This window comes from Aythya ferina (assembly GCF_964211825.1).
Source record: "Aythya ferina genome assembly, chromosome: 2".
NCBI classification, from domain to species: Eukaryota; Metazoa; Chordata; class Aves; order Anseriformes; family Anatidae; genus Aythya; species Aythya ferina.
In genome coordinates, this window is record NC_140297.1 from 100,257,089 (window position 1) to 100,282,485 (window position 25,397).

The 25,397-nt window shown below is 38.7% G+C and overlaps 1 long non-coding RNA gene across 5 annotated transcripts in view; it reads left to right on the top strand.

Moving 5' to 3' along the window:
* Nucleotides 1-20,279: 20,279 nt before the first annotated feature.
* LOC311431442 overlaps nt 20,280-25,397 on the top strand; it is a 63,710-nt gene continuing 58,592 nt past the window's right edge. For 3 of the 5 annotated variants that reach the window (XR_014689431.1, XR_014689432.1, XR_014689433.1), the window contains exons 1-3: nt 20,280-20,889; nt 21,500-21,610; nt 22,280-22,430. This is a non-coding gene — a long non-coding RNA (uncharacterized lncRNA). The remainder of the gene's footprint in view (nt 20,890-21,499; nt 21,611-22,279; nt 22,431-25,397) is intronic. The other 2 variants (XR_014689435.1, XR_014689434.1) reach the window with 2 other exon arrangements.

The following is a 25,397-nucleotide window of genomic DNA, read 5'->3' on the forward strand; positions in this document are numbered from 1 at the left end:
AAAGGCAGAACGTGTTAAAGAAGGTTAGATCTGTGCTCTGCTTTACCTTATGCTGGGTGCTATTCAGTGTGGCTTTTGCTTTATTGTATCTATATACCCAAAATAGTAACAACAAAACAAAGTCATAAATCTTACTACCAGCAGTGCTGCTAAAACAGATGTATGATCCCAGGTAAAAGTGGCTATTGCATTTTTTTTTCCAGTTCATTTCCAAACCCTGTTGTGCCTTATTGAAATGCTAGCACTGTTGAAAAGTCATTTTGTCTGCTTAATTTTGGAGCTGATGATCTTGTTTGCCTTATACCTAAATGTTGACCTGGAATTTCTGTTACCTATTGAGAGTCAGAAGGCTGTTACTACAAATGGCAGCATCTTAGAAAAACTTACGACCATTCCTTAATGCTTATGATGAAGTAATGGGTAAAAGCTACTGAAGTGCCAAGCTTTATAAACTGGAACAAACAAACAAACAATCACCAAAACCACAATACAAAATATTCTTGCCTTGTCTGCATTTATTTAACCAGTAAAATAAAACAAAATACCCCAGAAGGGTCTTTTGCAAGATAAAGCAGTATCCCAAGGACTGTTGGAGTCCAAGGTAAGTATTTCTGTTTTTGCAGATGTTCTGTTTCCTGCCTGTGAGAACTGACTACCTAAAAGCATTGGGAAAATTATATTGAGAGGATTCAGAAAAATACCTCCCTTCTACGTATTTCACCGCAGGTATATCCTTTATTAACTGTTTGTGTGCTGTACCTGTGTAGTGGAGAAAGATGTCTGACTTAAGGCATGTTAGCATTGTGTGATGCACTACTGTTTGCAGGATGCAATAGATGACTGAGATAGGCAGTGAGACTGCACTGAGCAAAGGCGTTCAGAGATCCTTCTGCAGTTTCAAAGAACAGTATCGCTACAGCAACATGCGGTTATGTGTGCATGTAGGACTGTGCTGATACAGTTCTGCAGCTGGAAGCACAGTCTTAGCTTGGGTATTTTTCTGAGTGCTTCTGCACAGTGCACAGCAAAAATTGTGAAAGAAAAAAAAATGAAAAAAAAAAAATGCAGCCCTAAGGCTGTAAACCTGTAAGGGTTCTATAAGGGAAAATCCTCCTTCTGATTTAAAAAAGATAATTACATATACAGGCTGATGTACTGCTTCTGGAACCTATGGGCAGCAACCAAAGGTAGGTGAGAGCCAGTCTGTGATCGCTGAGGTTAAATGCCACAACCGTAATATCATGCAACTGTACAATATTTCTAGTACATGATGGACAAGGATAATTCAGCTTGTGTTGAGGCCCAATAGCACAGCAAGTGGCTGTTTGCAGTAAGTAGACCCCAAGTAGTTTGCTGTCTACTTTATGGAGGTGCTTTTAATCGTGTGTTTGTGACATGATCTGCCTCAAATGCTCTTTGTCATACATGTAGGAGTATTAAAGCAGCTGGAGTGCTGAAACGGGAGATGCCTGGGCATCATTTTATAAAAGCTGATCTAATGTAAACTCCCAAGAAGATAGTCATGCACGGTTATGGAAAGCACCTGTAATGCTTAGATACGATCACCATATCAGGTGGCAACACTGTTGTAGGTGAACGCTTCCTGCCTTCCATTGCTTCTGATGCCTGTGCCTTCAAGACATTCTGGTGACCTCACATAAAACACTGAGTTACCTTAAATCTTTCCAATGGGTAACTTTGTAAAAAAAAAATAATAAAAAAAATAAAACTAATAATAATTGCTCCTCTAATTGCTCCTCTACCCATGCAAAAGAGAAAGGCGTTGTCAAGCAGGAGCTTTTTGGTATTTTGCAAATGTGTAGCATATGTGTAGATCCACAGAATGTGGGTGGCCAGAATAGAAAAATGCTTTGAAATAGGTCAACTTCGTTCAGGCTTTTGAACTGTTCAGCTGTTAGAAACTGCCTTGGTAAGATGAATTGATTTTAAGATGTCTTATTTGGATGAAAAAAAAAATCCTGTCTATGATGGTGTCATCTGTGTCTAGTACAATGTATGTGATATCAACTTAAGTTTTCTTGTTGCTTGTGTTTTACATGTATGCTCTATGTGTATTGTTAGTATTTCTCCCCATTTAGAATGAGTATTTCAGCAGAGCTAGGGAATGAAGTTTTTGTATCTACAGCAAGCCACACTGGCTGCAGACATCCAGCTAAAAGTGAGCAGATTGAATAGCACGATCTAACTATAGTATTCTGTGTGAGAGAGATTTAAAATGAACTGAAATATCAGTGCAATGCCTATGTAGAAATCTTAAAGCAAATGCACTTCATCCTTCATAAACAAAAGAGACCATCCTAAAGGTATCTGAAGTTCATGCTACGAACTGTGGAAAAGATGCAAATTGTTTTCCTAGGTTGTTTTACCAAATTAATTTACTTTCTCATCTAGGTAGATTCTCTCAGTGGTAAATGGCTTGTAGGATTAGAAGCTAATTGCACCAGTATTCACTGATACCAATTACACTTCTCTGTAGAGGTTTTGTGTGAAGCCTTTCAGAATGCAGATATATTACAACTGCAGTAATTGAAGATTGTTGTATAAATCCTCATCTTCATAATGATTTTCCATGTGTTCACAATGACTTTCATTCTTACTTTCATCTCAACATTAATACTTTAGCTGTGGGGTGTTTTATACTGCAGTTTCCAGAATGCCTATGTAACTGACATGAGAATATTCTCAAAACTAATTATAATATGTCATTTTGTTGCCCCATTGATGGCTTAAGACTTTCTGATGTTCTGATTAATTATAACATTACAAAGTACCTCATTGTACAAAATTGCACAATAAGGTTTCAAACTGTGTATTACATATTATTTCTATCTTGAGGCCCTATTACTTATTTCACAAACAGTCCAACCTTTCCTGTTAGATGGCATTGTCTCAGTGGTGTCTTCCTGCAGATTTAGAAGTTTGTTCTCAATACTGAAATGTGTCCATGCGTTATCTTATTATATGCAATGGAATATTATTCAGACTGTTGTTTTTTTTTAGTGCTTTCAATTTATGGTAATATTACCCTGTTCACTTTTACCACTGAATCCTACAGAAGCATTGCAGAAGCATTGATTTTTTTATTTTTTTTTTGTTAAACTTCTTGCTCTATATCAGCAGTGGAGGTCTGCTTGAAGATAACTTTTCCCTATTTAACAAGGCAAACAAAATTGTCAACTCAAACTCCTTCAGTGCAAAGCAAAATGTTAGTCTCAAGCTGCTGTTCTAATTCTAGAAGTTATGATTTCTGAGCAGGTTCATTATTTATATGACATGACTTTTTCCATCAGTAATTCTTAATTATGGTAATTAACAGAATAGAATAATTTGCATATAAAATAAGTAAGGTGGCACTGATACATTGTTACTTAGGGCAATGTAGATTATACTGATTAGTGCAAAAATGCTTTCTGCTTCAGCTGATCAGGGAAAATGGAGTATTGCACAAAGGGACCGATTTCATGTGTACTGAATTATCCCTCAGGTTTTAACTACAACTATGATCATGGAATGAACACTTCAACAATTGCTTGCATATGTTGTATTTGTTCTCTTGCATATGTTTTCTTTGCAGCCACTTCTGGAAGCATTTGGAGGCTTTTAGCTGGACTGGAAGTTCACTGGGGCCCAAGTCTGGGAAAAATGGCATCATGCGTTTATCACGAGCCTACAAAATAAAGAAAAATGCTGTGGTAATACTTGTACTGTGCTCTTCTCCCTTCCCTATTTCACTCTCTTTCTTCAGCCTTCTATACATTACACAGATTCCCTCATCTCTCAGATAAATCAGCTTGACTTATTTTTCTTGGTTGCTTTCCTGGTTTCTTGGATGCAAATCTGTAGGGATTTTTATCAGGACCATTGCAATTTCATCTAAGAAATGTGAGAACTAAAGGAATACTGTCTCAGTAGTCCTTCTTTTCAGTTTGCTGTCAAGTTTTCTGTCCCTGGTTTGGTGGTTCTCCCATCCTTCTTCCCTGGCTTTCTTCTTGCTTTTATAGGTGACTTATTTTATTTTATTTTATTTTATTTTATTTTATTTTATTTTATTTTATTTATTTTTTCTTACCTTCCTTTACTTACCTTACTTTTTTCACTGAACATTTGAAGTCAGTTTTTCCTCCACAATCTCACCTTTTCTTCAGATATTTTTTTCCCTATATTTCTTACTCTAAATTCAAATGTTTATAAGTAACTGGACAAATTTTGACCAAACTGGCACATTATCCCAGTTTTATATGGCTGTCCTAGGCTCTTCTTGAGTAAAGAAATATATATATATACACTTTTTTTTTTTCTCCTTCTAAGCCTTGTGTTTGTTTAATGGCCTGTTTGTTTTTGTGAACTGTCAGATTAAGGTGGGTATTTAAGGTCTTATGTAAGATACCTTTGATACATCTACTTCTAAATAAAATTATGTTGTAGATGAGACCAGAGTTTCATCTATCCTTTTATCTGTCTGTTTATATCAGATGCCTATGCAAAATCTTTGTATGAGGCAAATCGATGACATTTCTTGCCAAGCAATCTTCTAAGCTCCCCTGATTTATCATAGGTATATTGTGAGACACAGGTGGATGTCTTCATAGACAGCAGTCCAAACTGGACATATTTTTTCCCTCCCTCATGAGCTTGTCTACTCTATTTTTGACTGCAAACTGTTGGTTTTCTTGATGTCTTGGGGCAAGAAGCTCCACAGCTGAATTGCACAATATGTGGTGTCTCCTTTTTTTTTTTTTTTTTTTTCCACTTACCATCTGCTACTTTCATTTAATTGCTAGTAATTGCTGAATTGGAGATAGTGTGTCCATTCTATTTGCAATTTTATAGATATCTCTCAGAAGCTAGCCAATATTTGACTTTTTTTTTTTTTTTTTTGAGTGACAAAAAAATGGCAGGAAATTTTCATAGAAAACACAAAAAATTGAGTGATCAACTGATTCACAGCTCATTACTACATATGTAACATCCTTTTCATATGTGGCTCACTTTATGTTAAGTATATACTGAATCAGTAACGTGTCTTTGTGGCAAAGATGGTTGAACCATGTAATAGGTTTTATTGGCAAGACTGTGACCAGCAGGTTGAGAGAAGTGATTAATCCCCTCTACTCAGCACTTGTGAGACTGCATCTGCAGAGCTGTGTCCTGTTGATTTCTCCAATACGAAACAGGCATTGACATATTAAAGCAAGCCCAGCGACCAGCCATTAGGCTGGTGGGATGCTGGAACATGATATGACAAGGAAGGTCTAAGGGAACTGGACAAGTTTAGCTGGAAAAGAGAAGGTTGAGGGGAGACTTTATTTTCTGTCTTTAGCTGTGTAATAGGGGGGTACTGGAAAGAAAGATCCAGGACCTTTTCTTAGTGCTCAACACTTGTGAGGGTAAACAACAAAGTAAAACACAGGAAATCTCAATTCAGTGTTGTATTGGGTTTACATGGCCAGGTTTTGGTAGCAAGGGGTGCTGCAGGGCTGGCCTCTGTGAGCAGAGCCTAGTAGCTGCCCCATGTCAGATCTGAGCCAGCTCCAGCCAGCTCCAAAAGGGACCTGGTGCTGGCCAGAGCTAAGCCAGTAACTGACACTGGTTGGGCCTCTGGGAGAGCAGATTGAAGAAAGGGAAAAATCTGCTGTGCAATAGCATCCAGGAGGTAGGAGTGAGAAAATGTGAGAAAACCAGCCCTGCAGCCCCCAAGGTCAGCACAGCAGGAGGGCAGGAGGTGCTCCAGGCAGGCAGCAGCAGTTCTCCTGCAGCCTGTGGAGAGGCCCCTGCTGGAGCAGGCTGTCCCCCTGCAGCCCATGGGTCCCACATGGAGCAAATCTCCACGCTGCAGCCCATGGAGGAGCCCCCGGTGGAGCAGGTGGATGTGGCCTGGAGGAGGCTGCGGCCCATGGAGAGCCCCCACAGGAGCAGGCCCTGGGCCAGAGCTGCAGCCCGTGGAGAGGAGCCCACGCAGGAGCAGTTTGGGAAGGACAGGGGAGCAGGGGCAGAGAGTGACTGTGAAGGAGTGAGTGGCGGAGACAAAGCGTCAGGCACTGACCTCAGCCCCCATTCCCAGTTCCCCTGCACCACTCGGGGGGAGGAGGTGGAAGAGGGTGGATGGGGGGAAGGTGTTTGTAATTTGCTTTTAGTTTCTCACTGTTCTCATCTGCTAGTTGTAGGGAATAAATTATATTAATCTCCCTATGCTGAGCTTGGTTTGCTCATTAGGATAATTGTTGAGTGATCTCCCAGTCCTTATCTCAGCCCTTAAGCCCCTTCCATCATATTTTCTCCCCCTTTTCTTTTGGGGAGGGAAAGTGAGAGGGCAGTTGTGGTGGAACTTAGCTGCCTAGCTGAATAACACCACCGCATGTGTAAGACAAATTTTATTTTTTTTCCACAATGAAGATTGCCAAGCATTGGAACAGGATGCCAAGAGTGGTTGTGAAATTGCAGTTCTTCAAAATACTCCAAACCGAACTGGACAAGGCCTTGACCAGCCTGATTTGACTGTGCTGTGAGCATGGAGTTATTTTGAATGACCTCTGGAGGTTCATTCCAATATGAATTACTGAATTATTGTATGCATTCATATCTGTTGTTCTACTGCCTGCAAATATAATATAGCATGAGTTCCTTCCTAATAACACTTCCAATTACTCTCCTGATTCAAGATAATATTCCTAGCAAACTTTGTTTTACAACTTTTTATACTTTTTTTTTTTTTCCTGAGATTGTGTGTGAATACATGGTACTACTGCAAGGTATTTTCCTTCCACTGTGGTATTCCAATAAGTGGAAGAACAAGTAGCTAGTTTTCTGTCTCTTAACACTTAATGATTATTTATTATTAGCTTAATTTAATCCATGTATGCTGTTTGTTTATCTATGTTTGACCCATAGTTGTTTGTGTTCTTTACAAATTCTTCTGAAGGGGCTTCATTGGGGAACCACTCTGAAAACTGAGAGTACTGTATCAGATGGATCTTCTTTGTCCACCTGCTTCCTGATCCTTTCACTGAACTTAAAAATCTATGAGGTGTGACTCCCCTTTAACAAAAGCTATCATGATTTTATTTGGTGCATCATGTTGATTAATGTGTCTACTCATGCAGTTCTGAAGAACTGTGGGTGTCAGGTTTATTTGTCTCTAGTTCCTAAATCTCACTTGAAAGGACTCTTTACAATGTGGTGGTGTGTTTCCAATGCCCTTTACTTGTGGTAAAGAGGCAATTTGATAGGGACTGAGAGTTTCAGTACTATATACTACAATTACTACTTCTCACATGTTAGATTCCTTGGTAGCAAAGGGGTGGGTGGGCAGTATGATGTGAGTGAAAAAAGGGAATTAGTGCTTGCATTCTCCTGCTTGCCCAGGGAAGATTAAGAAAACTTCCTGTTCGCATAAATAGAAAATTCTTTTATTTGGTTAATTCATGATATTGACTCAGTGACTTGCTGGGCTAATAATGCAATACAAAAACACCTCCTGAAGTTTTAGGTAACCTTTTTGAGTATGTGTTCACTTCTGGTATTTCTCAGCTACAGACTGAATTAAAGCTATGAATGTTAAAGCCGCCCCTCTTTCCTAAGGTTCCCTTCTTTATTCCTCACTCCTTTCCCTAATTAAAACAGTGGAATAGAAGATTGCTGCCTTTCCTAATTTTGTGTTCAATAGAAGACACAAACACTATGTGCCCTCAAGACACCACAGAGTTTTACTCAGAAAAATAGAAAGAAATTTCATTTTTAAATGGGTAAAAATATCAGACCCAGTTTTTTTTTTTTTTTTTTTTTTTTTACAGAATTCCTGTTTTATATATTTTTTTTGTTCAAACAGTATACTGTAGTTGCTATTTAAGTATATATTATTTTGCTTGTAGTATTTCATACTTTATAATGGAAACATGGCAAAGTGATTATTTCCTGGTGATTGGCAAGACCCACATTTTTAAGCATTAAGAAATTGCAAAACATATATGTTATATAGAGATATATATAAATTTATTTAATTTATAGGAATGCAATATTACACATCCTAGAAGTTAAACAGTTAACAAGAACTTGCAAAAATTTGACCTGCTGCAATGTGCCATTACTCAACTGTGAATAGAAGGTTGGACTTAGACCTGTAAGTAAGTCAAAGTTTGTTTTGTAGCACACAATATTTGTCTGGCTAATCTGTTTTAATATTACAAAATGGGAGAGGTGGTGGTAAATTGGAAGGCACCTACAGAATAGCTGACAAAACAGCTGTTAATTTAAAACATGAATGGAAAGAATATATAGGATGGTTTGTGTTCTGTAGGTGTGCTAGTGAATTTACACTTTCTATCAAATCCTCACAGATGGAAATAACCTGCATTTTTTTTTCAAAAGCTATGTGTTTGTTTTTTTTTCTTTTAAAAGAACATTATTAAAAAATATCTTGACTATTTTGAAAATGCAAGAGCATTCACTTCCAAAAGTGTTTGCTGAGAAAGAAACTGCTGTGGCTCAGCATGTAGCTAGGATTGCCTACTGGAGCTAAATGCAAAACAATCAATTAATGGACTTGTGTATCCTCAATCATTACCTCCTAGAGCCCTCATAAAATACTCACTGTTATGGCAGTGTTTCTGCTGGGTTTAAAGTCCCTGAACGCCATTCAGATGGAGAAGAACCATGTGAGTGAAAGGGATTTGTGTGCAGATAGATAGCTCTAAGGTTGGTGTTGTTTCCTTCAGACGAAGAGGAAGATTACAGAAATGCCATTTATAAAGTAGTAGGTCAACTCTGTCAACAGCTCTCACCAATAAAACCTGGCTTTGCAAGTACAGAGCTTGGTTGCAGAACCATGCTTTGGGATTAATTCTACCCTGTATTCCTGATCATAGAGCCCATTTGTATTTTGTGCTGGTTTCTGGAGACCTGCATAAACTACATTGCTACATCTTGATTATTATTATTTTTTTTTCATTTCCTGTTCTTTTCTTTATCAACTTGTATGAATTTGAGTTAATCTAGGATGTTTTGCATTTTTTAATAATGTAAGGTGCAAATCCTTTATACAGCATTTAGAATTTCTGACCTTACAATTAGTGTCTGCATCACAGTATTGTATTATGCAGTACCTATGTGCCCCTGTTAATGCAACATATTTAACAGGTATTAAAATAAAAGATAGCAAACTCTTTGAGCTAACTTATTCCTCTGTCTTTTAAGAAACATGTGCCAAAATGTTTAAGGCATAGGTCTAATGTTTCAAAGTGGCAGCAAAAGGCAGCCTTTGTATTAATGCACAGCATTTATTCCAGATAAAGTCATAATTTCTAGTAATAAGAAACTGACAATAATTAGATGTGAATTTAAAGACAGAAGGGCAGTCGTCATGAGGAGAACTATTTGACCACAACTTGAGTCTTTTTCAGCAGACTGCCTTTGAGAAACCTTTTTTTGTTTCTTCCCCCCCCCCTCAACAGTGGCTAAAAGAAGGAGCTCTGGGCAGAACAAAAGGCTAGAGAGAGCCTGTAATGATTAATTTACAGAATATTCTCCTACCCGCTAACCATTTTGGCTCTAGGACTTCTAATGCTGAAATTGGTTTCTATTCATTTATTAGATCATCTTATCAGAGAAGAGTCTGTGGAGGATCTACTGTCATTGTGCCCTCTGCTGCAGATTTGTTTGTGTCTCTTAACTGCAGTGCAACCTGAGAGTAGTTGCTCAAGCAGCCCTTCCCACCACCTGTGCTTTCAGGGCTCCTGACACCAAACAGATTTCGTCTGATATTTAAAGCCTCTCAGTAAGTCCTCTGTTGTCAGTACATATGAAATGAGGGGATGAAAAGAGATAACAAACATTCTGAAAAGCATCTTTCCAGCGAATGAACAGTGAAGCAATAAATTACGTGGTAAATGCAGCACAGTATAGTATCCTGCTCGTGCTGTGTAATTCTTGATTGTAGTAGGTGATGGTGTGCATGCTCAAATAGGGCAAGGCTGAAATACCAGCTGTACCTCAGTGTGCATTTTCAGGGAGAATAAACACTGTGTTGATTTACTGGACTTAATTCTGTTTCTGAAGGAAAAAGAATTACAAAAATGCTGTAATTTAGGAAGGTGAACAGGTACATGAATTTCTTCAATTGGTACTGAGGTCTACCATTTTTCCTAAGTAATAAGTGCCATTAATACATTCAGTGCTGCAGAGTTTTTTGCTCTTTGCCTCATGAGGATGCTTATAAACTTTAAAATGATGGTTGTAAACTAATGATCTGCAATATTTGCATGCCTGTGTCTAAGTGTGCAGGTTGTCTGTTGAAGTTAATGATGCTGCTCATTTTCTGCAGTTACACGTGCACTCTTTAGGTGGTGGCCGAAATCTTTCTTCTGAGTGGAACCAGAGAGGTGGTGTGGGGTAAGAGAGACTGCTGCCATCTGGTGTATGTGCAGCAATGGATGCAGACTTGGTGTCATTAGGGTTAAACAGTGGAATGGAAATCTTTCTTGCAAAAAGTTGAAGTACAAAGAGGGAGAACCTTAAAAGCACTTAGCATCTTTTGAAAGCAGCTATAGATCACCTCACTTACAAGTTAGCAATAATTATCAAGTTTCTTTCCTGTCTTCTCTAAGTGTAGGATTTTCTGAGTCATAAAAACAGGCTATAAGAGATGAACGAAGGAAGCACGAGAAACATAGGTATATTGTTTTGAAGAGTGTGGTGTTTTTATACTTAATTAAACTCAGGATCTCATGTCACTGTTCTGCTAGAAGCTATATAGGAACAACTAATATGTGCTTCAATTCAGTGTGGTTTCTCTTAAATGGTTCTCTGTGAGCTCAACCCAACCATGCATTTGATGGTCAAAGACTAAACAAACCCTCATTTGCTCAGGTTTGTTACAAGAAGATAAAAGGCACCAATGAACTTTCTAGGTGACCAAAAAAAATCCCTCAATAATTTAACTTTTCAGATTAGGCTTTGCTGATTTTATTAATTATCAACAACACATGTAAGTTTACCTGAAGTAGTTTGAATTCAAATAGTTCATAGAGAACCACTCATCATAGTGAGTTTTGGCCAATCTTTGTTTAGGTCCATCTGTGTTCTGAAAACTCTTCTGAAACCTTGAGAGGAGTGAATGTTTATTAGATTTTGTTTCTTTGTTTTAAAACAAACATCCTAAACAGCTAGGCTGCATACGTACTTACTGATTTGGGGAAGAAATGGCAATATAAGGGGTATTTCTTGAAACTGTTGCTGTTGTTTTCAGAAATCTTTTGTGAATAAAGCTTTTCTCTTTAGAACACGACTTAAATGTTCAAATAAATGTTTTACTTTGGACAGATCTGATATTTACCTGATTTTTGTTCTTATCCTGATCACAGAGGATCACAGGGGCCTGCCTTTTTTTTTTTTTTTTGATAATTAATCAGCTTTAAATATGAATTAAGAGGATTATGAATATGCATGTATTTGTACCTGGATATGATCTTCAATGGAGCTTAAATTGCTAACTTGTGCCTGTTATTCTTACTGCCTCCTAAAGAAAAATAATTTGGTAATCCTAGAAACAGCAAGTAATTAACGAAGCACAAACATTGGTGATGGTGGCAATTATATATTTATTCATAATGAAACATTCATGACCTCTTAAGCAAGTTTTTCAGCTGATTTTCTGACAGTTTCCAAGTTTGATGATGATTTTTTGATATCGGTATGCGTACACAGGGATGCAGTTATAGTGAGTTCAGCAATGTTGGTTCACATAAGTTGCTGAATTTTCTTGCTACCTCATACAGATGTTTGAGAACCTACAACATGAGCTCAATTTAAACTCTCCATTTATATATTCCCCCAAGGGTTGAAAGAAAACAATAAGGAAACTTCTCAAAGCAATCAAACACGGAACAAACACATTGAGTGTGATTGCGTTACTATTTCTAGAATAGCAGGACATGGCAGAGCAACCTTTTCCACTGAGCACAATGTTGGCTGAAACACAGGTTAGGGAACTGAACAGGCAACTGGCAACCAATGAAATAAGGTGGGATACTAAGCTTCAGAGAGGACTGAGATGATTATGTATCAATTGTGCAGAGAATTTGAGGAAACTTTAAGCCAGCATTTATTACCGTGTCTGTTTATACAAACTTTAATGCAGTGGATAAACTGTTGACTACTCTTGCAAAATTGCATTAGAGATTGTGTTTGTCTAAGTTGCCTTTGCGTTACTGCAGGGATCAACATAAAGATGTTGAGTCTTCTGTGGTGTTAATTCTAAATCTGACAGTGTATGTCAGATGCAGGGGAGTCATACAGAGTGGTGCAAACCTTAACTGGTAACTCAGGCCAGTTCAAACTGTGTGTAGCTAGAGCAGCACCGTGAATATTTATTCTCTGAGCTACCCTGCTTCTCTGAGGGACTGGGAACAAAGGTAAATGCTAGTGGTGTTGTAATTGTTTTTGGCTTTTTCATCAGCCTTGGTTTTAAACCAGCAGTGACCTGAGCTTTGTATTAGAAATGCCTCATCTAATTGCAAAAAGGTTCATTTTATGCCTTATAATTTAATTAGTGTGTGATTGTAAACTCATTTAAAGTAGGAGTTTATTTCTTCACAAAATGTATGAGAAACAAGAACCCCTTCCTGGAACCACATGGAGGATTAATTTACTAAGTAGCATAATCTTGCTGATCCTCTTTGGCACAAGATCCTCTACTACCAATAGCAGTACCGGGTTTCCCATGAGACTATGCATCATGTAACAGGCTGGAAAGGTGTTCTTTTCTTTTGTTTTTCTTTTTGTTTGTTTATTTTTGTTTTTAAGCAACTGTAGAGTAATTATTGGTTATTTGTAGCATTGTGCAGTGACAGCTTTGTTTGGATACACGATATTTGCGGGGTGTTTTGCTTTCAAGTAGCAGGGTTTTTCGGTCAAAATGCTAACATACCATAGTACATCCATAGTCCTGTTTGCAGGGCTTTCAGACTGTTGTGAACCTGCAACTAACTCTTGTGCAAATAGCTATTACAAAATGTGTAAATAGCACATTGCAAATAATTGACAACTAGAACACCTGAAAAAGACGGGAAGGACATCCTCCAAATACCCTTTGTATTAGGCACTTTTCTCATAGGGGACAGCAGGGCATTTTTCATCTTTTTAATATGCATAGATCTAGTTTAGGTTTGGGGCTTTTGCTGCTTGGCTGGACTATAAAGGTCTACGATTGTCTCATCAATAGCAGTACACAGTTTCATGTTGGTGATCACAGCAAAAGATGGCTGAGGAAGTTTGTTTCTGAAGAGTAATTTAGTCCTGCTGTGCAGAGTTCCCTGTGATACACCAATGATTAATATGTTCATCTCCTGTTCTCTGGCAGTCCTCACAGCCAGCCAAGTTTTCCTTCCATTATAATGCTCCTGCCCCCCTGATTTTAACCTTTATGTTGTGAAACAACATGGGTCAGCATAGAGAATAGTGAAATTTTAGGAAACCGTTACTCAGTGCTGCAATATTTAAACTGATTTCAACTGTCAAGTTGGGTGTTTTTTTTTTTTTTTTTTTTTTTTTTTTTTTTTCCCTGTCAAATTCTGATTGTTGTCTTCTTGTCACTGAAAAGTGATTGTCACAGTTCCTTTTAAGCTGTTACATTTCTAAAATGCTTCTCAGGCTTTTTTGTAACATTGATCATTTTCTAGGAGCATCTGAACACTTGCTAGGTAACAATAGCTGGTGATTTGGACAAAATACATTTGTGTCTGTATATGAAGTAGTCTATTCTTTTCAGTGGACATTAAATAATCTTATGTGCCTGGTTTGTATTGTGCGTTTTTTTTACTTCATGTACATCCATGAAGTCCAATAGGACTCTTTTTCCTGTAAGCAAATATTCCATGAGAGTTCCTTTATATTTAGACACAGTACTTGTTTTTCCGCTACCTCACAAATTGTTTTCCTTTTATGCTTGCATAGAATGGATATCAAGTATTATCAGCACAAAATGGTATAAGCAATAGTGGAAAAATGGACAAACACAATAGTAAAGATAAATGTGGTCCCAATTTTCTTTCTACCAACATGTCATGCTCATAAAAAAATGTAATACATCTATAATACCTTCTACTAAATAGAAGGAATAATGTTTTTCTTGTGATGTATGCGTAATGGAACGTGTCTTGAGGTTTCTGATGATGCAACAAATTTGTGTTTATAGTTTGTCATCTATAATTAAGGGTTCTAAGTAGAGGTGGGTGTTTATTACTCTCACAATTATTCTTAAATTCGCCAAAGATTAATTTAAATTATTCATCTACAAACTCCAAATTACTCTTAAAAGACTCCAAATTACTCTTAAAATTACTGCACAGCACTGGAGAGATCAGTTACAGCCTCTTGTTGGAGAATTAAAAGCTGACATTTTTTTTTTCTTACAGAAGGTAGGATAAAATTGTTGCAGTCATGTGGACCATGAGATAGAAAAGCTTAGTATTACTTCTGTTGTTTTAAGTAAGGGAAGGGTGTAAACAAGCTGTCAAAAAACAGACTGTAAACACTGAGCCTGCTCTCCCTCTGTATACAGTATGAAGGGTGATTTATTTATTTATTTTTTAATTTTGTTTTTATTTTATTTTATTTATATCATTTTTTACTGGTTTAGGCTTTTAAGTGCTAAAATCATGTAAGTTCAGAATCACAGAACAGTTGTGGTAGGAAAGGACCTCTGGAAGTCATCTTGTCCAACCCTATGCACAAGGAGGGCCACCTACAGCAGGTTCTTCAAGAGTGTGTCCAGATGGCTTTTGAAGATCTTCAGGGAAGAGACAGATACCTCCACAACCTCTCTGGGCAACCTGTTCATCAACTCAGTCACCTTTCCTGTAAAACACTGTTTCCTGATGTTCAGAGGAAGCCTCCTGTATTCCAGTTTGTGCTTATTGCTTCATGTGCAGTCCCTGGGCACCACTGAAAAGATTTTGGCCTCATTCCTCTTTGTAACCTCCCTTCAGGTATTTTTCTTAAGGTCCCCCCTTCCAGAGCCCTCCACCAGGCTGAACAGTCCCAGCTGTTTCTCAGCCTTTCCTCATAGCAGGGATGCTCCAGTCTCTTCATCATCTTCATGGTCCTTTGTCAGACTCTCTCCAGTAGCTCCATGTCTCATGTACTGGGAAGCCCAGCATTGGACATGGCACTCCTGGTGTGGCCTCACCAGTGCTGAGGCAAGGATCATCTCCCTCCACCTGCCAGTGGGTGACACACTTCAAAGACCTTTGTATTCCGCTGCTGTACTACAGAAGGCCCCAGTTAGTGTTCTCATAGTCTCTCAGCTTAAGCTACATAAAGCATGAGTCTTTGTATCACAAATAATTCTGATGAATTGAGCTCTCTGAGGACTTTTGAGTTCTGGTTTCATATCAAAGCTGTATAAACTCAGTTCTACCTTGGTGTTTGTGGTCAGGAAGGCTCAAGAAATTCAGACACGCAAGTCTCTATGATTGCACTTAGTGAGCCCAAGCCGTGCTCTCCAGCTTCCCAGGGAGAATCACAGAGAATATCAGAGAGATTTTGTGGCAAGATTTATTGAGCAAATAACTTAAAGGGAAAACAAACTGCTTTGGAGTAAGGCCATGGATTAGTTTTGTTTGCATTCAGAGCTCCAAAATGCTGACAGATTTTCCTCCATGCTCTGCGAGTTCTGCCCAACTAATGATGCTGATAGTTTGCATGGTCCTTGGGAAAGTTGAGGGAGCAAGAATAACCAAAGTGCCTACAAATGAGCTGAGCAAAGTCAGGGATTGGAGGACATCATGTTTCTTATGATAGAAATTGAATTCAGAGTTGCTTTTAAAGTCTCACTAGAGCACTCCTGCACAGAACCGCTTATTCAAGTTCAATATGAAATATTTTTGCAGGAACCTTGTTCTAAAAAAGCGTTAGATGAAAACACTCATTATATTAACATTGATATGTAACAATCCTTGTCTAAAATATGTATATGAGACTGTGAATGTGAAATTCAATATATGAAATATGAATTGGGAGAGAACCAGGTGTCAGCATTTTGCAGTGATAAAAATTGTGTTTATATATAATTTACAGGCTCTTGGGGGCTGTTAGGACTCTCACAGCAGCACTGACTGTCACCACTGGGAGTGAAGAATTTCCACTTAATAAGGATTTTATTTTTTTCCTGGATACTCTTGAATAATTTTATGTACTAGTTACTCTCAGTGGCTGTGACAAGAGCAACTGTTTTATGCCTGTGTCCTATTTGTTTCTCTGCACATGGTGCCATTCTGAGCCTTCTGCAACCTGTTTGGGCTTCCCTTTTTTACCAGTTGTTATTAGACTGAAAGGCTGGAAAAGAGTAGTGCCTTTGCTATGGCAGGTGCAGAATACAAACTAGCTAGGGGCTGCTTCTTGAAGAGGCAGCTATATGAAGGGACAGGATGGTCCTAGTTTGTGTTTTAGCCTTCCTGCAAGCAGAATTATGGTTAGGGATTGCCATGTTGGGTCAAAACGGGCCTTTTCTATTACAGGGTCTTCTTCTTTCTGGGGACAGCACTGGTCATTTTTGGAGGAAGAATCTACATTAAGGAGCTGTGTAAATCTTTAAGCAGTCACAGGCTGGCTGGACTCTGCTGAAGATGGCAAGCTCAGTGGCTGCCTTTGCAGAGCTGGACCCTACTCCAGCAGCCGCCCTGCCACAGCATGGGCCTGCAGCGGAGCCCTGGAGGTTGGCCTGGGCTGAGGCAAGGGATGTGGTGTCCAGCCTGCAGAGGAGCCATCTGCATAGCAGCAGAGAAGGTGGAAAATAGATTGACATGTCTTTGCAGAGAACATGCAGAGACAAAAGCTTCACCCTGCCATCCAAACAAGAGGAGGAGTAGGCAGTGTCTGCACCTGTTCAGTCACCTAATGGAGTGCTAGAATAGGGAAGACCAGAAGCTCATGATTTCTATCAGCATGAAGATGGCTTGTTCTGCAGCCACAGATAGGCAGCTGTGTTGGTGGCACACAAGAAAGGTAAAAGTAATGTCTGGAGAGGCAACATTGCTGAATCAACATGAACCATGCAGCAGCAGCAGCAGAGAAGGACAAGTGACTCCCTGCTGTATGCGATAGAGACAGACAGATTGTCAGTGTGAGCTGCTCTCCAGGGAGGCTTGCTGGGGGCTTGCTACCCGCTGGGGACTTAGGTCTGGGATGTTACAGACAGACTGGCAGGCTTTTCTAGTCCAGCTACATGTTGCTCATTCACATTGCATCAATTATACTGTCAGGAGAGACCTGGAACGCACAAAGTGTGGTTATGCAGCTTTGAGGTGAGTGAGACTCAAGGTTGTGAGAGCCCAGAGCTTGAAGAGGAAGGGATGGATCCTGTACATCAACAACTGGCTCTTGCTGGTGCTGTTGTAGATAGAAAGCTGGCTTGTACACCAACAGGACCCTCGGAAGATCAAGAATCACCAGGGAGGGGTTTTTCCTGACTAAGTGAGGTGAGAGCCCTTAGGCTGGACAACCTGATGAGGAGAGCTTAAATAAGGAGCAACACAGGAAGTATGGATAAATCAGATGAGGATGCAGATTGATAATGCAGATTGAAGAATGATAAAAAAAAAAAGGGCAAAAGACACCTGCATGAAGCATATGCATGCATATGCAAATAATGTATACAGCCTGGAAATGAACAGGAAGAACATGAACTCTGCTTGTGGTCACAGAGGTGTATTAACAGCAGATCTCAGAGAGTGGCTATCCCCCTTTAATCATCACTCGTTAGACCACATCTAAACTACTGCATGTGCTTTTGCATAACCCCTATCCTCCTCCCCCTCCCCCACGCCCCCCCAGTATAAGAAAGACATTGATAATCTGGATTGAATTCAGCAGAGGATTGCCAGGATGGCTGGTGGCTGGAGCACTTGCCCCATGGGGAGAGGAGAAAGGATCACGTCATCTAGGAGAAGGGATGGTCTTTCCACAGCTATGCATGATGGGCGGAGAAAGGCAACTTGCAAAAGATGAGTTAAGATGTTCAGTCTGTGTATAAAGAACATATTTTTCCCTGTGAAGAGAGCCTGGCAGTGGGATAGTCTGCCCTCATTGTAGCACATTTTACATTGTGCTTATCAAGTCTTCGGTGTCATCTCTGGGACTTTGAGGGGTAATGGTTCAAATAGTTTGTTTATTGTTACTTACTCATATGAAGAATTGTCAGTGATTGTAACACTGGTCTTTCTGAGGCCACTATGTTTCAATTCACAAATCCATTTCATGTACTGTCCTCAGTTAATGACTTAGAAGTATTCCTGTGTTATATATTAGAAGGAAGACTATAGGTGTTCAGATACCAGAAGTCAGTGGAAGCTGGTTGAGCACAGAGCTCTTTGCAATTACAATCTGGCTGATAAAGCTGATCTTTCTCATGTGTTAACCATAACTGTAGAATATAGGAACTGTCTCAAATAGCTGAATCTGTGTTTGCAGAGATTTTGTCTTTCAAAATAAAAGGTTTTTTTTTTTTTTTTTTTTTTTAGTGAGTGGCACATATTCCTGTTCTGGAAGCAGTGCCTTGATTACTTACTTCATAAATTTAGCATGTTGTAAATTATTTAAACAATTACATTTCAATATTAGAGATGTGACAGTTCTAACTAAAACAAAGCATCAATACACACTACACACGAGTATTTTTTGTGTGTATGTGTGTGTGTTGTTTTTCAAACCAGTGCCTAAAGCTCTCATTTAAAAGCTTAATAGCATTTCAGTACAAATTGTATAACCTCCATAGAGCATTCAAAATAAGAGATTAAAGGCCTCACATTATAGACTGTTCCAGCTGTATCCAGTCTTTCCACAGTATCTTTGGCTTTTCTCAAGAATAAATTAAAATTCATACCCTCCTTTCAGAAGAATGGAGACTGCAGAGACAGCTTCTACCTAACATTGCAAATGATAAAATTTGCTGTTGGTCTGCACATATTGATGAAGCTATCTGGGATGTTTTGGGTTACATCAGCCAGTGAGCCAGAGGTTGTAATGAAGGTTCATCTGCTTCCGTGAAAGAAAGCTAGTGCAACAGAACTCTGATTCAATTCATCTCCAGAAGAGGGTACCTCGTTTCACTAGTGCTCTTATAACGTGTTCTAATATATATCTCAACGGTATAGCATCAGGTGTTACAGACCTGTGCCTTGAAGTGAACACTAGTTTGAATCAGTCATGGTGTGTGCTTCATTTATTGTTACTTTTCTTTGATCACATAATTCTTGTACAGATTTATTTGCAAATTACCTGCTTGAAAATAGAGTGAAGTGTGTGATATTCTGGAAAAATCCGAAGCAGACTTATGGAATATTTCAGCCATCTTTTTATATAGGTTGCACTTGACATGTTTTTCATGATTTGTCAGAAGAAATCATTCTGTCTTTTTCTGCTTTTCTTGTTTGTCTTTAAGTTGTGTTTTATGCATGGTAACTGCTGCTGTACTCTTTCTAGAATTATGTATAGATGAATATTATTCTTAAAGGGAGTCATACAGTTGTTCATTTATTTATTTTACAAATCTGTTTGGGGTTTAGAGAGTGTTTATATTTTTATTTTCAATATGAAGGCTGGCATATCTATGCAAAATTAAATGAGTACGGTACCAATTTACATATATATTGTACAGAGACATTTTTTCCCCCTGTGCATGGTTCAAATAACTTTGGTCGTATCCTGTTCCTAGCTTTAACTTCTAGCACGGTTTTAGTGTTGTGACTGGAAACTGCTAATGGTAAATTAAACAGCCCAGAGGCAGTGGTCATTGTCAAGCACAAACAAGTACTGACTGCTGTGGGACACATAATAGTTATTTTTCATTTGTTGTGTGGGTTCTATGCAGTGATGATTACCAAGGATGATAGAGATTGTTGTGTTGGAATTAAAAGTTGACTGTAAGTAGACAAGTACTTGGAGTTGCAGCTGTTCTTTTAGCTTCATATTTGTGGATCTCTATTTTAGCCCTGGTATGGAAACAGTCATGCTTTCATTGATTGTGTTGGATTACAGACTGTATGTGTTTTGTTAACAGGGAGAAACAATTCACTGGATCACAGCTTGGTCATCAAAGTGTAAAAAAGCTTTGAAGCTTCTTTGACGTGTCTTTCTAGAGTATCTCAGTTTGCTCAGGTGTTAGCTTCAAAATACCTCATTAAATACTGTGGAAAACCCTAACAGCTGCATGGTCTTAAGACAAGTGGGTCACTAGACCTGACAGCCTGAGTAGGAGAGCAGGGCTCCTGCAAGAGGTATCTGGAAGAACCCAGGGAGGTAGAAGAACATTTATTTAGGTCAGACAAGAAGCTATGTGGAAGGTTTTTGTAGGTTCATTTCCATAGTCATTTATGTGAAGCCAGGTGAAGAGCTGTGCTTCTTGATAACCTACATGTGTTACAGATACGGGTAAGGAAAACCTGCTGTCCTGGGAATCCTTGCAGAAGGTTAGGTATGGTGGTCTAATCTCTAGGCTTGCAAATGGCTAGTGTTTTGAAGGAAAAGTTTAGGGAAAACAGCACTTAGGGACCAGATAATGATATTCAGCTCTTTACTGTGCTGTACACAGGTGTTCCTACGTGTATACCCTGACGCATAAGAAATACCACACGCAATAAGGTCACTGATTTACTAGTGAGATGGTCTCCATATTAAGCTAGAACATATCACAAGGTAAATAAAAACTGGATTCTGGAGGAAGCTAAAGGACCGAAGTGCCAGTGAACACGGTGGGCCAAAGGCTGAACAGCTGCTTCAGGCATTTTCTCCCACCTTGTACAGAATACTTTGGAGATGAAAGAGTTTTGTCAGATCTTCAGCAATTCTCGCTTCAACATTTCAGGCTTTTATCTGGTTAAGGTAATAAAAAGACTTTGGAGGGGGAACAAAAAGAGCTGATTATATAAGCAGAATGTTAGAAGACTGAATAGAAAGTAAACCTAAGCTGTGTATCATGAAAGTGCTTTAGAAACGTCATCCCCAAATTAGAAACTCTATGAGCATGGTTTGACACCCAGTGTTTGGATGTGTATTCCATTCATATTTAAATGTGCAATCACCTTAGTCTTTTATGTATAAAAGCTTGCTTATTTATTTATTTATTTATTTATTCCTAGCTAAAGCTTGATACAAATGTAGCTCAAATATTAGGCTTATGGACATATGAATACCTTGACTTTATTAGGTGTGCTGAAAGGTTAAGCAGGTGCTTGAGTAGTTCCTGCAATTGTGGCCAAATGTAAATGAACTTTTAGTCTATGTTCAACTATTACTATTATTATTATTTTATTTTTTATTATTATTATTTTTTAATCTCCATATCTAGGCAGAGGAAGTTAGCTTCTAAGAAGGTAATGGTTTGTCTGAATAAGAAAGAGAGGAAAATTAAATCTTTCCTCCTGAAGCATACAAAGATCTCTAGATAAGCAGCTTTGAATGTTAAAATGAAGTATTTCTTATGTGGAAACAGACTGATGGCTTTGGAGTAGCTCATCTAACACTTTTTCCACATTTGCAAGTGGAATTCTGAGTCTGAGCATTGTGTGGACTTTCATCTGCTCCTAAAATCTGCCTTGACAAGGTAAACCTATTATCATATTTTAAATCAATCTAGAATATTTATGGATGAGTAAGAACAATTGAGTTAGTTGCATCGATCTGAGAATGATTCATCTAGCTATTGATTTTAATATGTTATTGGCAAGTAAGGGACCTGTCATCAGGAAATCATATAGCTGTTGGTCAGCTGTGTTTGTCAATACTGAGTGAGTCAGTTCTTCCTTTCTAATGGAAACTAAATCCCTAGCTAGCAGAGGCTGAATGATTATTTCCATTGCTATCTCTAGGTTTCAATTAACTCTGATAGAACACTTCCCGTTGGTCTGATTCATGCCATGCAGCTGTATAGCAGGAAGCACAGTAACCAGTGTCAGGAGTGTCACTTAGTTGGCAAGCTGTGAAACTTCTTTCTGAATGAAAAGGTCAGCTTTCATTTCTGACCAGCTGTGTACTGTGTGGCTGCTCCATCCACATGGCCCTCATCCAGTGAAGCGTGATGCTTTCGGATGTGGAAGGAGACTGAAGGCATGCATCAAGGCTGCCAGCAGGCTGCCTTGTTCTGGGCAGATGCTTGAGGGATACTCCCTCTGGACCTGGGCTAGAGGGTGTTGCAGCTTTTTTTCTGACCTATGTGTTGGGTTTTCTTTTCATGAAGATGAAAGGGTCTGAGGTCTGAATTCTGCCCCAACAGGTAGCTGGAATATTGCCAGGGTAAGCAGCCATGTCCAGGAACTAGGAAGCACTCCACAAGTCTTCTGTGTGCTCAAAAGTTATCCATACGCATGGGTTTTGCTGTACTGCAGTATGAACTTAAAGATCTGTCCTTACTAACACTCACACAAGTAAGTAATTTTGCTACCACACATAGTTATTCCATTTCAGTGGGGCTAACCATGTTTATTATGGCCACTGTCTTGATTCTCCTTTTCCTTTCTTTAATCTTTATTGATTAAAAATATTTGATTATTGCTATTAGAGGAGAGAAAGGAAAAACAAAGAAGTTAAAATATTCAAGCTGTTTGTGTGAAATAGCTGTTGGGCAAATCTCTATTGCCTTTTTTGCTCTCAGTGTGTTGCCATGTGCTGAGAAACCGGCGTAGCTTGTGCTGTCTGGGATTGCCCATGAGAGAAGTGCTGTGGGAGCAGGGGACAAATGCAGATTGGCTTTGAACCCGGTTGTGTTCTCACTGCAGCATTTGTGCTGATGTGGCCAGAACCTAGTTGCCTTAAAGTAATTTGGCAGCAGAATAATCCCCTTAAATTTATTTGTAATTGATGTTACTGCAAATGGGGCAAGAACTGGGGTCAGAGAGCACCTCCTTTTATGATTGACCAGCTGGTGAGTATCATGTGTATGTAACAGGAAAAATGCTTTCAGTTTACACTGAGAGAGATTCTTAGAAACATCAACTGCAGGAAATAAAACTGTATTTTGCATATTTAATCATATAGGTTAGGCTGAAACCTTGATGCAGCCATGTGAGTCTAATTGAGATGAGTGTAATGATGTTTGACTGAGAATGAGCATAGGTGGGGCTGCCTGTTTGTGTGCTCCCAAGGGCTCTTCCACTGCTCATACTGTGTTGATAAATCAGGGTTTTGAAAAAATACAGTGCGTTACTATAGGCCTCTTGCTCTTCTTTTGAATATGTGAAGGCTGCTGCATTACAGAAGTGCTAGAGACTAAAAATAAAAATCCTCTATTTCAGGTATGATACTAAACCTGTCCTTCAAGTCTGAATGATCAATTCTGAGTGATCAATTATGATTTTAACAATTGCCTTTGCTTGTTTCAAATTGCTACAGAACTGTCATACAATACGGACAGTTAAAAAGATTATTAGTCCAATTGCCTATTTTGAAGGAAGCTGTCTTTTAGGAAATGATAGTGTTTGGTAGAAAAGGCAGTTTTTGTTCCATAAAAGCTTTGTAAAATGCAGGAGTCTTTTTTGAAGGACAAGGTTGTATTGTTATTCCCAGTTTTAGAAACTTGAGATAGATGTTTGGTAGAAATGAAACACTGAGACTTTTTGTTATGATAAGCAAAATTTTTAAAGTGCAAGATCTTCATATTTGGAGAATATATGCAAGTATTGAATGGCTGAAAGTTTTAAGTTCAGTTCAAGCAATAAGTTTCAACTAAAGTGCAGTTGAATTAGTAATGGTGGGTATGCAATAGCAATTCAAAGCAGGTTTTGATTGTTTCATGTAAATATTTAATCCTAACTTTGCTGTCCTCCAACCATGATGACAATGTGAGGAGCTGAGCAGAAATTACTGTACTTAACATAAAACTGATCATTAATGTAGGATGGGTGAAGTGCAAATTGCCATTTCAGCAGTTTCTCCCTGGACTTGCTTATACTCCTCCATTTCTACTACTATTACTTAGTTAAATATGTTTCTCTTTGCAATGCTGGATTTTCTGCTGGCTTGAAACAGCTCACTGGTAAGGGATACAGAACTCACAAAGAGATTTATTTTATTTTATTTTATTTTATTTTATTATTTTTTTTTTTTCCCCCTCTGGCAGAGGGGTAAAAAGAACAATTTTCTACTTCTGAAAATAAAACATAGTTATTATTGCAGAGAATACCTATATATCTAGGGCAATTGGATTTGACCTTATTGATTTATGGAGCTAGTAAGAATGAAATTCTCCATGGAGAGCATTTCAGAAATTGCATGTATGTTGGTGGATAAGCACGTAGAGGTTACTTGCCTCTAGGGGAACCCTGTCTGCCTGTGTATATGTTGGGAAGTAGTGCAGCTCATTTTAAGTGGATCTGAAAAGCAAAACAATGGGTGCAGAGGACCCAGTACCCATCCTGTTTGTGTAGGGAGATTGCATGAGAATCTGATTCTATGAATTCAGCATTCACAGGCAGTTGTTGCACATCTGGTTTGACTTCACCTGAAAGGTATCCAGCTCATGTGCTGTAAGATCACTTTGGGAATCAAACCAAAGCGCAGGATGTTGGGGTGATTGTGCAGCGCTTTTAAAATGTGAATTTATTGGCTGGGCTCAGTGGTAGCATTGCCTCAGTGTAGTGCAGTGTTTTGTGGGGTATCTCTGAGAGAGAGATGGAGAGTATGCCAATAATTCCACAAAGTCTTCATCTTTTCAGTGCTTTTCATGTGATTCTGCATGAGCTTATCCTTCTCATCCTCCTTATTTTCATACTTTTATCTGAGCGTCTTTTAAAAACTGAGTTAGTGCCTATGGAATACTCAAGTGTTTCCAGAGTTAATTCAGGCTTTTTTATGGTAATTAGGATAGGATTAAAGACCTTAAGTTTGAGTGGTCTGGAAAGTTTTGTTTTCACCAGAAACTCATAACAGTTTTAAGTTCATGTTTTCACATTGCAGCATTTTTGGGTGAGTCATTGTTTCTAACTGAAGCCAAGTGCTGACTTCAGTGTGGAAAAAATACAAGTTACATTAGCAGTTACTCGGTGGGAGGAATGAATGACAAACTGAAATCTTCACAGAAAAAATGAAAATTCTGTCTAATGGATGCTTGGTTGTTTGGGTTATAATTTCTGGAAGAAAAAAAAAAATGGTGGGAATGAGAGGATATCCAGGAGGATAACTTTCTACTATTTGTGTATTTTTTTTGTAAGTCCCTAACCCCTTCTGCAAAAGGAAGAAAGATTGCATGTTACTGCACTGGATGTCCTAGGGCTGGTCTGACAGGTGGTTAGAAGTCATTTAATCAGCAAGTTGCTTTTGAAGCACAAGAATCTGGCTGATTAATAGCTAGAACCATCTTCAGTGACATGTAGCTTCAGTGAGGTGTAACAGGGAGA